General features: G+C 34.3%; 2 protein-coding genes across 2 annotated transcripts in view; one reads left to right on the plus strand and one right to left on the minus strand.

Moving 5' to 3' along the window:
- LOC109856616 (elongation of very long chain fatty acids protein AAEL008004-like) overlaps positions 1-12,979 on the minus strand; it is a 62,847-nt gene that overhangs the window by 37,278 nt on the left and 12,590 nt on the right. The gene's annotated exons all lie outside the window — the stretch shown is intronic.
- LOC109856617 (elongation of very long chain fatty acids protein AAEL008004-like) overlaps positions 1,205-12,979 on the plus strand; it is a 25,012-nt gene continuing 13,237 nt past the window's right edge. Inside the window, exon 1 of the mRNA XM_020432087.1 lies at positions 1,205-1,852. The gene's annotated coding sequence lies outside the window, so the exon portion shown is untranslated. The remainder of the gene's footprint in view (positions 1,853-12,979) is intronic.

A 12,979-nucleotide genomic window follows, 5' to 3' on the forward strand; every position in this document is an offset into this window, starting at 1 on the left:
GGCTTTTTATATTCTAATCAGTATATATTCTTATCAATATTACTATTTAGAGGATTTTCCTCTTAAAATAAGAAACTCTTCTTGGCGCCTATTTTAGTATAAAATATATTTAAAGTAAGTGGGATATCCTCAAAACAAGAATACAATTTTTTCGGTGTACTTATACACAAATTAAAATTATTACATCTAATTATGCAAATTTATATGTGTGTGTGTGTGTGTGTGTGTGTGCCGAATATGTCCATACAATTTTATACATGAAAAATTTTTTACCGGGTACAAGAAGAATGTCAGTATCAATATCGACAACGCGTTATTTGTATTATACGCATATTGTTACGTATATTATGCATACAAGAAATATATGTTATATATTTTGTTTCTTAATACTTCGATTTGCGTCGATATTACTTTGCTTTGCATTAAATATCATTAATATGTATTGTTTTATATATTCTTTTTTATGTTGTTCTTACATCTCCTCGTTTTTACAATGTTTTTAATTACTACCTGGAATTTTGCTTACGTTAATAAACGCTGACTGATCCAGGTAACTGAGTGATGTATTGTTACAAAAAAAAAAGATAATATGACAGTATCTACGTAAAGCCGCACAGTCCATTTCGCAAGTTTGATTTTCCAACGAACGAAAAAAACGAATTTTGAAAATCCTACGGATAGTGAGAAGCACCGAGAGATACGACACCACGTGTCAATCGATAACCGTTTTATCTTGCAAAACGGTAAGTGTAATATGGGAAAACCGTGTGTGTATGAAAAGATACATCTCGAAAGAGAAACCAATTCGAGAAATTACTTCCAACAATTAAATTCCATCAGAAGTTCCAACTTAATTCAAATACAACCCATTTAAACAAAAATCGATCTCGTGGTCCTCACAGCAGAAACGGGTTTCGAACGTGGGTCGAAATCCGTTAAAAGGTAGGGAGAGGGGCCCGGTGAATACCTTTATCGTATCGCGAAGACACGCGCGCGCACACACACACACACACACACACATATACCGTTCTTCTCCTTCTCTCCGGTTGACCATCTGAGAAAAACGACCTTGACTGAGTGTGGTGCGGGGGTTTTTGCAGACGATCACCTAAGGCCCCGCTATGCACAGCCCCTCTCACATGCACCGCGCGCTCGTGAACCCCACTTGGGTTTTACCAATACTTAAGCCGCGGATTTGCCGTGCCGCGGACTATTCTCACAGCATCGGCCGTTGGACCTATAAGTCACTCACGCACGAATAGGTCCGCACGCGTGTACACGCGTTTACATACGTCGGGCGGAAAGTAAAAAAAAAACGTGCGTGACAACCACACATTCGCGGTATATACTATCAAAAAATATATATTTTCGTCTAACAATATATATATCAATCTTTCATCTCTAAGGGCCCTCGTGGGTGCCATTTGCGGGAGTGCATGTAGCACAATTGTAGAACATTTGTGTTTCAACTTCCGCGAAAAAAAAGGAGAAAAGGGTTCTGCGAGAGCGAGAAAGGTGCGCAAGTGCATATCGGTAATTGTCTCGAAAGACCCTTTTGCGCGTTAATTCGGAAATAATTCATTTTGTGATCGGAATCTATCTATCCGGTGGTGTCCGTCCGGATTGACGGCGGCGATAAAGCAAAGTGTTGAAATAAACGAATAGTCGAATGAAACGAATCTCGAATGGTTCGTTTGACGGGTAGCTCGGTTTGATGCAAACGTCGCTGAATCACTCAGGGATCGGTGATTTCGGTGACGAAGATAGTCAAATAAACGAGGAAGTGGTGAAGTGCACAGTGTCGATCGGAGCAGTACTTTTTTTGTTCTACGACCCGGCGCGAAGTGTGAAGGTAAGCGCTTTTTCGTGTGAAACTTTGACAATTTCGCGAGACAAATCGAGCGCGAGCGGGGACACACACTCGCTCGAGCGCGCGAGGAATGGTCGTTCGAGGAACGACCCAAAACGCGAATTTCCGCCGCGCGAGAAACCGATTCCTTAAACGGATCGACGCGCGCGCGAGTTGCAAAAAAAAAACTTGTGCCGCGTAAAAATTGCGCGTGCACTGTAAGCACTCTTGAGAGTGATCGATCTTGACAATTCGAAAAAGAGAATATGCGTTGCGAGAAAAATACGGAAAAATCGAAAATAGATACACATTAATTATCTCGAGATATTAATATATTATTTATCATCGTATCGTTCAGATTACATATATATATGTATGTCGAGATGTAAAAACGAATCTTGCGTTAAAAAATGATTTTTTTTTATGTTCACATCTTCGCGTAATTTGAAATTATCTATTTCAAGTAGTAAAGCAGTACGCTGTGTCCTACGAAGGGTTAGTGCAAGGATCGTCTCTGTTTCTCTCCCGTGAAGTGACCATATAAGAAACTTATATAGGAACGTAGTATTTTTACAAAAAAAAAAAAAATTAGACTGATTGAAAAATGGAGATACTTCTTTTGATTGATTCGGTTCAATTAACAAAATTAATAAATCATTAATGATTAAATGATTAATTAATTAATCATTTTTGTATTCAAATTTATAATATATATAAAAAGTGAAATAATTATGATAGAATTTTTGTTAAAATATAATATCGTGATCTCTCGTGTGTATATAGAAAGAAAATTACGTATTCATTTGTAACCTAATCAATTTATAAATTGCCACCTTCTAAAATCTATTCAAATCTGAGCGCAAGATTTTTCACACGTTTCCTTTAATGTGTAATACGTAACACACACACACACACACACACACAGAACACTGCATAATTATCATAATTATCAATAAGGCTTGTACATAATAATTATATCGATCGTGTGAAAATACGACCATGAAAATATTGTTTGTTTTCAATAAACCAGACTTGATAATTATCAAAGTCGCATTTAAACGCAGTAATTTTTTTTCTAACTCTATTTTTTTTAATAGTTACTATATAAGAGAAACACTTCCTATATATTAACATTTTTCTTGTGAGATAAGTAAAAAAAACTTTTTATCGTATCTTTTATCCTCAATTAAAACGAGTTTTTGCAAAAACACAAACGATATAATGTGATTGCAATTGATATTGATAGTAACACAGAATAATCTCGTTATATTATGTGGAAAAACATTGAATTCATCTTTCCAATACCACAACTTTACTCTAATTGCGTTAAAATACTGCGTTTGATCTGTTTTACCTTTGCGAAGTGTTACAAATGAAGTGGAACAAGTAAATTATTTTCGATATACGTTGTATTGTAATACATGTATAAATATAGCTGTGTCACATACATAAATTTCACACTATAATAAATTTGCCGAAAGAGTTGCCACACTAATTAAGTTTAGCATTAACTTTCATCTTTCATAACTTCCAAACATATTTGCTTGATCGAAAGTGGGTCAAGTTTGCACCTTGCAAAAGCCATCCTTTGTGTGATATTTTTTCAACACTGGCAATGTAGGGTAATATAATTTTCAACAAAGAGATCACAGAAAATATTAAATTTCTTTTTAATATTAACGCGTTATTCCACAATTCTAATCTCCTATTCCAACTTCAAAGAAAAACAATATTACAAATATTGTTGAAAAAAACAAATATCAATGTTTTTTTTTTATTGCATATACAGAGCAATTATTTTATTTAGTTCGCGTATAACATTTCAAGTACACATAAAAACGAGTTCTTTGAAAGTTCGTAAGTAGAAGTTTGCCTGAATTTCACAATCTAGATATTGCGCTATAAAGTACATCCGTGCGATCGCAGTCCGGCGCGTATTAGAAACATTTTGTTTTTATTCGAAAAGAAGACATCCTGCGACGCGTTATCGCAAAAATGCCGCGTTCTGTGTTTCACAACACACAGAATGATAATTAAAATAAGAGATCTATAAATAGAAAACTAAAAAGAAGATTCAATGGCGTGGAATATTTTGATTAATTTGTGAGAAAGAAAACAAAGAGAAAAAACTTTGTTCGTTTAAAAAAAATTTTTGCTCGTCCCGCGCAAAAGATTTTCTCAGCGCGATGACAGTTCATTCGTCAGCATTTTTACGTGAACGTCCGCTTTGCATGGTCAACTACCTGCTTTAATGTAAACCTCCACACATACAAGCGCATGAAATGCGTTACGTTTCCCAACCGTCTCGAAACATGTAATATTCGGCACAAGGTCGCTGGACCGTTTTCGAGCCAGTTTCTTAATAGCACGTCGTGATTTCGTGTATCCAAGTGAAATGGAATGTGTGTTTTTTTTTTTTTTTTTTGAATCGACACCAAACACATGTATAAGCGAGCGTAATGCGCAGTGTAAAATACTTTAGAAATAAAAAATTCTATCATTGACTCATCAGTTTGTAATTTCCACGTGCTGTGCAATATCTCGTTGTAACCAAGAAGCAAAGCAGACGATAAATTTGTTGAATATAACAATTCTGTAAACTATGTCGTAAGCAATAAAATATAAAAAATCTTAAAAATACCGCGAATTAATTGAACATAATGGGATATAAACAAATCATATAGTCGATGAATATCGAACAGTTCTATAATTAGCAAATGTTTTAACAAACGAATCAATCGGCAAACGAATTAACAAGTATGATATTACGCAGGACTTTCCCGATCTGTTCTGATGAATAAACATATGTAACTGTGTATTGGCAATTTATAGCTGCAAGTTTTCGACCAAAAGACTAAATAAAAAATTAGACTAGACAAATTTAAGGAATGAACATATAAATAATTAACATGTCAGCATTGTGAACGCGCTCAAATTTAGCAATCTTTTTAGTAATCTTTTCCTCATAGGTCACACACACATTCATGGATTTTTTTTTTTTACGATTAATGCGTTGTAAGAATTTGTTTCTATTGCCAACAAAGAGACACAGGACAACAAAGACTGTAATTTCAGTATACCGAAATGGTTGTTCATCGATAGTAAATACATTATCAAAAATAAATTTTGCAAATTTTAATCAAATTATTCTTGTTGAAATAATGTAATATAAAAAACATTTATTGCAATGTTACGTGACATTATCGATGAATGTATCCGTACTGGTTTGTAATTTTCCAAATCAAAGATTTGATTTGTACGACATAGTAATAACAAGTTATACTTGTGTACGATAAATAAAGGCATTACGAACAAGCGATGCGTTACGAATCTTATAACAAATTGATCAAGACTTTGTGTGTGCGTGTGAACATATGATTTAGTATTTCGAAATTTATCTACTCACACATTGTCAAATAATGTAATCTTCTTACTTAAACTTAAAAAATATGTTTTTTATTAATGAAAATGTTAGATTTTGTTTAAAATTGTTTTCTTTCAATATTATGTATTAACGGAATACGTAAAGAAATAAAGATAAAAAAAAACATAATGCAAAAACTTTTAATATTTGCTGTATCTAAACGCACGCTCTTTGTGTGAGCTCGTTAACTTCATCAATAACATAACTTGAGATCGCGTTAGCCTTTTTACAAGAAGAGACAATAAGAGTCGTAATACTTAAATAAACCAAAATACTTTTAGTGGTATCGTTATAGCTGCCATTGAAATTAACAACAATCATCCGCACAAAGTGTTAAAACGAGAAAAGAGAACTCGTGTTTACACAAAAGATTAACGAACAATTTTTATGACATAAATGCTTTGAAGAGAGCCAGTTGAGGCTGAGAGTTCTTTCCAAAAAAAAAAAAAAACTTTCGGAATTTTGAAACAACATAACGAGTTGTCTTATTCAAATCGAGTTGAATCGCATTAATATTTCATGCGATTGCAATTTTCGTATTGCAGACGAACGACGATATTCTTGTCGTGTTTATTTGCATTTCAGTTACAACAAAATCTATGATTATGAATTGATTATTTAATGTTGATTTATCTAATGTGTCTTGGTTGTGTCAAATTTTTTGTGTGAAATATACTCTCACGACATATCTAATTTACACTCTGCGAAAATGAAAAAATCCATTGTCGAAAACGACACTTTGACTGAGAATTCGAATTCGAATTTCCTGTGTTCCGTGCGGGGAAACACACATTGACTCGTATCGACCGTAATACTTAGTTGCAAACTTCCTTTTTTATATACAACATTTTTTTATTGTCGTTTTTCAAACTTTTGCAACATTTAAATAACATAAATTTAGCATTTTATATGATTTTAAGAATTGTAATTTCAATTCAAAAAACTCACGTGTAAATTTCACGTGTAAATCACACATATATATATATATATATATATATGCATATTTTCCGCACAACATTCTGCGAATGGCTCCTATTGACACTTTTACATTTTGTCTCTTTAAAAATTCGGTGTAATTTGTTTTTTTTTTTTTTTTTCCTAATCTCAATTGCAAGAATCCACTTTCCTTACAGCCAAGCAATGCAAAAGTGACGCGCACTTTGGGAAATCTCAATGTGGAAACAACATTAGACTCGAAAAACATGCTTTCACATCGCGCAAGAAGCCCGATGCGATTTTTACGTTTCGCTAAACCCGGCGCGTCGACAGTCGAACGCATAAAAGTGTTAGAACGAACGAGAATTGGAAACTGTGACGCGCTACCACAATTAAGTCCTCTAAAAATTGTCGATTAGCTTGACAAAGAAAACGGAACTAGGAGAGCGTTTAACGTATATGGTAAATAGTTTTACAACCCCGTTAATTATACCTCCGCTTCCTCCGATGAGAATCGAAGACAAAACTCGTCGAAGAGAAAAAGAGTTTAACTTCGATCGTAAATTTCGGGGGGAAAAAAGACAAGGCATGTGCACACGATGTAACGAGAAGCGTTATATCTGCTTTCTTCTCGTGAGAGAGAGAAATGTAACTACGATCAATCGTTAATTTTCTTGCGTTTTCGAAGAAAAATATATTGCTTTAACACGGAAACGTGTTTCGAATAAAATTTACAATAATTTTTATAACCGTTTTATTTTAATATATCAACATAGCGAAGTTAAATATCTTTGTTATATTTTTGTTAGATTACAAATATAATAATGACGGCATAGCATTGTGACATATTATTATAGATCAATTTGAAATATATCTTTTGACATAATTGTGCAAATTTGTTAAATCTACTTTTCGTTCTTTCCGCAGTGTTTGTGATTTTTAATTATTTAGATATTTTAAAAAAGAAACAATTTTTTCAAAAATACGTATTTATTATATTGTTCAAAATATTGTAGTATCAACATACACACACGCGCGCACATATGTACGTATAACTTTTTTATCTGCGCATTTCACTGATAATCTTGAACTTTTGTGCTAAGAACTTGATCTTGTGCCATCGCAAAAGCAGTCGCGCATTTCACTGATCTTGGTTGCAGACCGCCGTATTCGCCGCTTCGTTAACGCGCGATCGTAAATCTATCTCTTTTACCGTGGCGTTTCTAAATAAATGCCGTCGTTACTTTGAAACGGTGAAAACGGTTTCTTAAAAGTCAAACGTATTTTGATCGCGCAAGAACAATCCGCGATGCCGCAAAGAAATTAGCAAACAACCTGTCATTTTTTATATTTGCATGAAAAGAAAAATTATGCGTGCGAACTTATTAGGTTTAACGGATAAACAGAGAGAATCTGTTTCGCGTGCATGTAATAATGATCCTGGTCTCGGAAAAAAAAAAAAAAAACGTGAAACAGTTGCACGCGAAGAGCGACCGTCGAAGGAGAATTGATAGCGAATGGCAGTGAGAGTTGTTAGAGAGAACATTAGATAAACACAAGACAAGAAGAAGAAATAAAAACGAGCGCACAAGTGTGTGTCTAAATGCGCAAATCAAAGTAAACTATTATAATCGTAACACATTTGTCAAAATGTGTTGCAAAATAAATAATAAAGCATAGTCTTCAAGAGTCAATATGAAAATGTGTCAATGACTGTTTTTTTTTTAAGAAAAATTAAATTACAAATAAAAAGATCACATTACAAGAAACAATTGACAACGTTCAGGAAATTGCAAGATTCAGTTTTTTTACTCGTTTTTTACTCACGCACATTTTTTACTTGCGATGATAAAATCATAAGAAAGTAAAAAACCTTTTTGAATTATTTTAAAAATCCGTACACGTGTAATAAAAAAAAACACACATTTTTGCAAAAAGAAATTAAATAATTAACAAAAAAGATAAATAATACCGATATTTGGAAAAGTTATAAAACAAAAAAGTGCTAGAGAAGTGATTATTTTACAGTTGTGTTAAACAAAAATTTATACAAAAATCATTTATGTTGATAAAATCACTTCATTTAATTATTTAATTTAAAACGCTAAAAAGAACTTTAAATTTAAATACTAAAACTCTTATTTAAAGTTTAAAAACTTTCGTGACGCAATCACGTAATTTTATCAGAGACACATACAATATTTGTCATTTGATTTTTATTTTGTTAGATTTTAATGATAAAAGATTTTAACGATAATAATTTTGTTAGATATTAATCATAAAAAAAAAGGCAAAACATCGGGCTAAAACCAGTTCACGGAAACATGTATGAATTATCGTTTTGTCGCATTTATACACGTGCTAATGTGTGATAGCTCAAACGATTTCTCAAGTACGGATGTACTTTCCTGACACGATTATAATTCGGTCAATATGCTGAATCAACCGCAAAAATCCTTAATATTTCCTGTGATGTCTATCATAATCTTCTGTAAGATCATATGCACACACACACACGTATACATGTACGCATATAAAATATCTATTAAAAACAAATTTCTAAAAAATATGTAACATAGTAACAACATTAACTCTACAATGTATAGTAAAACACTTGAGATATTTTAAAAACTCACAATGCGCTTTGATGAAGCAAAAGTGATGCGTTTTGATGAAGGCGAAAGTGAAATGCCGCAACACGTGAAAATTAAATTTATATGTTTTAAACTCGTTGAATATTCAAATAAAAAAAGATAAGGAAATGGCGGTAACAAGCTAACACCAGATGTTCGGGTACAATTCTTTTTGATAATTCGAAGATTTAAAAAACAAGTTTTAACAAACGTTTCGATCAACTATGGGATCTTCTTCGGTGTTTTGATAAAAACTTACAAAAAATTATTCAAGTACGAGTCTTAAAAAAAAAAAAAAAAGTATACAGAGATCGCGAACGGAGAATATATAAGTTACGCGTGAGAAACAACAAAACGCTTAAACGTTCGAAATATAGAAATCTCGCGGAAGAGGAAGATAAAAGAGAAAAACATTGCTTCTTCTCGCGAAATCTTGAGAGATATGACAACGACACCGTTGAGTATCTTGTCTCTATACACAGTGAGACGTGATACACACACGTGAAGAACACACCGATCGGTTAATTATCCGGACGAGACGACCTACTTACCCACTAAACTCGAAGTTCTATCCGTCCGTCGTCTTCTCGCGCCTTCATCCCTAACGGAATTCTTTCTCTCTCATTGAGAGAACCTAACGACGACGATACCGTCGCGCTACAATGTTTCTCCGTTTTTCCTTCTCTCTTCTTCCCACCCAAGCAACTTGTTTTCTTCCGGAACTCATCTTTCTTCGCACTCTCGCAGGAGAGACTTTCTCTATGTAGCCGGTACCATTTGACTACACGGACCGCACCGTCTGTAACCGGCGCTAAGATGAGAGACCGTTAAAACACATGCGCGCATGAAGATTCACGCTCTCTCGTGCGGAGAAACATATGTCGACAATATAACCTTGCGATATAATTAACGTTTCTACGAGATAATCCAAGTTATGACAACAGCATCTGTTTTGATAAAAAGTAAAAACAAAATTTCCATTGTCTCCTCGAAGTTAAGATAATTTTGTAAATTCTCAATAAGAAATATATAAAGCCTTACGAGCCATTCGCAGGATGTTTGTGCGGAAACTGTGCGTGTACATATATATAAATGTAACTAATTTTACTTGTAAATTTTTACAAGTATTTTTTGAATTGAAATCTCAATTCTTAAAATCATACGGGATGCTAGATTTGCATCTCACATATGGAAAACCCCGGATACCCCTCTAACTAATTTTAAAATATTGCGAAAAAAACTCCTCGGCCAGGAGTCGAACCTGGAACCTCCGGCTTTCCGTGCTATTCGTTACATTTATATATATATATATATTTGTACACGCATAGTTTCCGCACAAACATCCTGCGAATGGCTTGCATCGGCCTTATTTGATTCCTGTTAACAATTTCACGACCGTCAAGTTTTTTTACATGTAACAAATTCTATTTGTAAATTTTTACAAGTAAGTGTTTTTTTGAATTGAAATCTCAATTCTTAAATTCACACGGAATGCTGGATTTGCATCTCACATATAAAAAAAACCTCCCTAACTAATTTTTAAAATTAGTAATTTGTAAATTTGTAAATTCTGTTTTTTTTTTTTGTCTTTTGTAAATAACAAACATTCGGTTTCTCTGTACCAAAGGTTGATGTTACACGCGTGTGTCGCAACGACGTCTATAATAACTTCTTTTATAGGTTCTCGTAAAGATGAACGAAAGAGATAAATAAGAAAATACACACAGAGGCGTTTTGTTTCTGCTTAACCGCACAATACGGCATGTGTGCATTTGCCAATATAAATTCATTAAATTCTTCAAATGAAAGATAATATTTATGCGGGATAATTTCTCATTGAGTAACATCGAATTTTATTCGTTGAAGAAACTTACGATCGTTAACCTGGATTCTTGATAAACAAGTGCACACGTACTTACGCAATTTTTTTGCGCAACCCCAAATCTAACATTGACATAACAAATTTTTGTGTTTGATAAACGGAGTGCGAGTCGATGTGCACGCGCGAAAAGGCTGGAGATCTCAACGCTCGGAGAGTTGAGGCGAGGGAATAAAAAGAATAGAAAAACGGCTTGCGCGTCCGCGCGCGAGCGTTGAAATCGCCGGTCGATCCGTTCGTTTTTTTCAAGACACAATTGCGCACGCACACATACATAAAAGCGCTACGCGAAAATATCTATGAGCGATTGTGTAAAGAAAACAAAAACCGGTAATAATAAATACACACTCGGGGAAAAGGTAAAGGACTGTGCAACGACATTGAGCAACCTTCAGCGGTTACTCCAGTTTTCGCCGGTCGGTAAAAATTGCAATATATCGATTACGCAAACGCAAAACTTCTCGCCTGGCCTTAGAATCGCGCGGGTCGCTTGATTTTCTAGTTTGACGTTGCCTTGTTCATCCTCTAAGATTTTTTTTTTTAAGTATCGCATTTTAATGTTCGCATAAAAATTCATCACGATAAACAACACTGTCACTCCGATGAGACGATATAATATTTATTTATTTATCTACACGTCTATATTTGTTAGAAATAAAATTATTCTTTACGGGTGTACGAGAGAAACGCAAAGATCTCGAAATAGTAACTTTCGCATTTTAGAAACTCGTATATGGTTTCGAGATTCTCGAGGCTGTATATATATATCGAGAGACAGTTTTACCGAATCTTTTTCTTTATTAATAAATGTATATTTCACGACGTTGCGTAACACGAATACGGAAATCGAGTGGAGCAATCGAGTGTTACAAATCGTCAGAGATGTCGTCGTCTGTTATTCTCGCGAATAGTTGTCGCGTTGAGTTTGATCGGGCCGCGGCGTCATCCAACGTGATGGTGAGAAAAAAATGCCGCGTAGAAAAACGAACGCGGATGATGAGGCGATTACGTGGTGTGGCGGCGCTTAAATTGGGCGCGGAAGAGAAAATCTTACGTTACGAACGAAAATGATTTGGGCGATTACGATCTCTCTCTCTCTACGAGAGAACAAACTTCGCATCGATTACGCGAAAATTCGCGCGACTCATCTCTAATAATGACAAACAAACAAAAAAAAACGACAAACTTACGACAGGCCTGCGAAAAGTGATGGCGATCTAACGACCGCGCCGCGGAAATCAATGTGTGAAGATTACGAAATAGAAATTTGGAATCTACACCTGTCTTCGTAACATTACGAAATAGATTCCGCCTTTCGCGGAAAAGCGTCGTTTGCGTGAATTGGGTGCTGTTCGCCAACGCGACAATCGCGATGGCACGGAGTGACAAGATCTAAATTTTGATAAACGTCGCAATAAACGTCGAGCCGTTTGATAGATTATAGCATCGTGCGCGTCGATGATGACTGTCCCGCGATTATGCAAAAGAAGTTTTACGAACAAAAGAAAGAAAGAAAGACGATTACGAGTTGATTACGCACTTACTTGTGGTCAAAAATCCAACGAATATATATATATGCGTAAGATTTTATCGACTCTTAGACTTTCTTTCATTTTTTATTTCAGCAATGATATAAGTGCAGAGATGCGACAGATGTATCAACATAAACATTCGCAATCACTATTATAGTTGAATAAATAATTAGCAGGTTAACGTAATTGAATTTTTTTTTTTAAATCTTTCTTTCTTTTTAGAATCTTTTTTTTTCTTTTTTCACAAATATTTATGATTGATAATAAATATTTATGTGAATACAACTGCATATATATATGACGTACGATTTGAAAAGTAGTTTACAGTGTTATAATAAATTGTATTAAAGATGAAAATGTGTTAATCCATCCCGCTGTCATTTATTCTCTGGTCCGTTCGCGTTAAATAAAACCGTATCGTTCGAAAGCTTCGGCGATTCTTCAGTCTTCAGAAGTCGTCGAGAAATCGTTAGAAATCGGTTGATGCATCGGTTAGTGTTAGTCCGTGTCGGCGGATAATGCGCTGATGCGAACAATTTAGCACGAAACGGAATCATACGTGAATCTGTTTTCATTCTTTGAACATACGCGCGTGTTAGAATCTCATTCACAGATATATCTATGTAAAACAAGCATATCATATCATATATTTTAAATAAATTTAATAATTTTTAGTTTTTTATAATCTAAACTTTTTTTTAAATATATATTTTCTTTATTATAGAA

Source organism: Pseudomyrmex gracilis, unplaced genomic scaffold (assembly GCF_002006095.1).
Source record: "Pseudomyrmex gracilis isolate BER0280 unplaced genomic scaffold, ASM200609v1 scaffold_126, whole genome shotgun sequence".
Taxonomy (NCBI): domain Eukaryota; kingdom Metazoa; phylum Arthropoda; class Insecta; order Hymenoptera; family Formicidae; genus Pseudomyrmex; species Pseudomyrmex gracilis.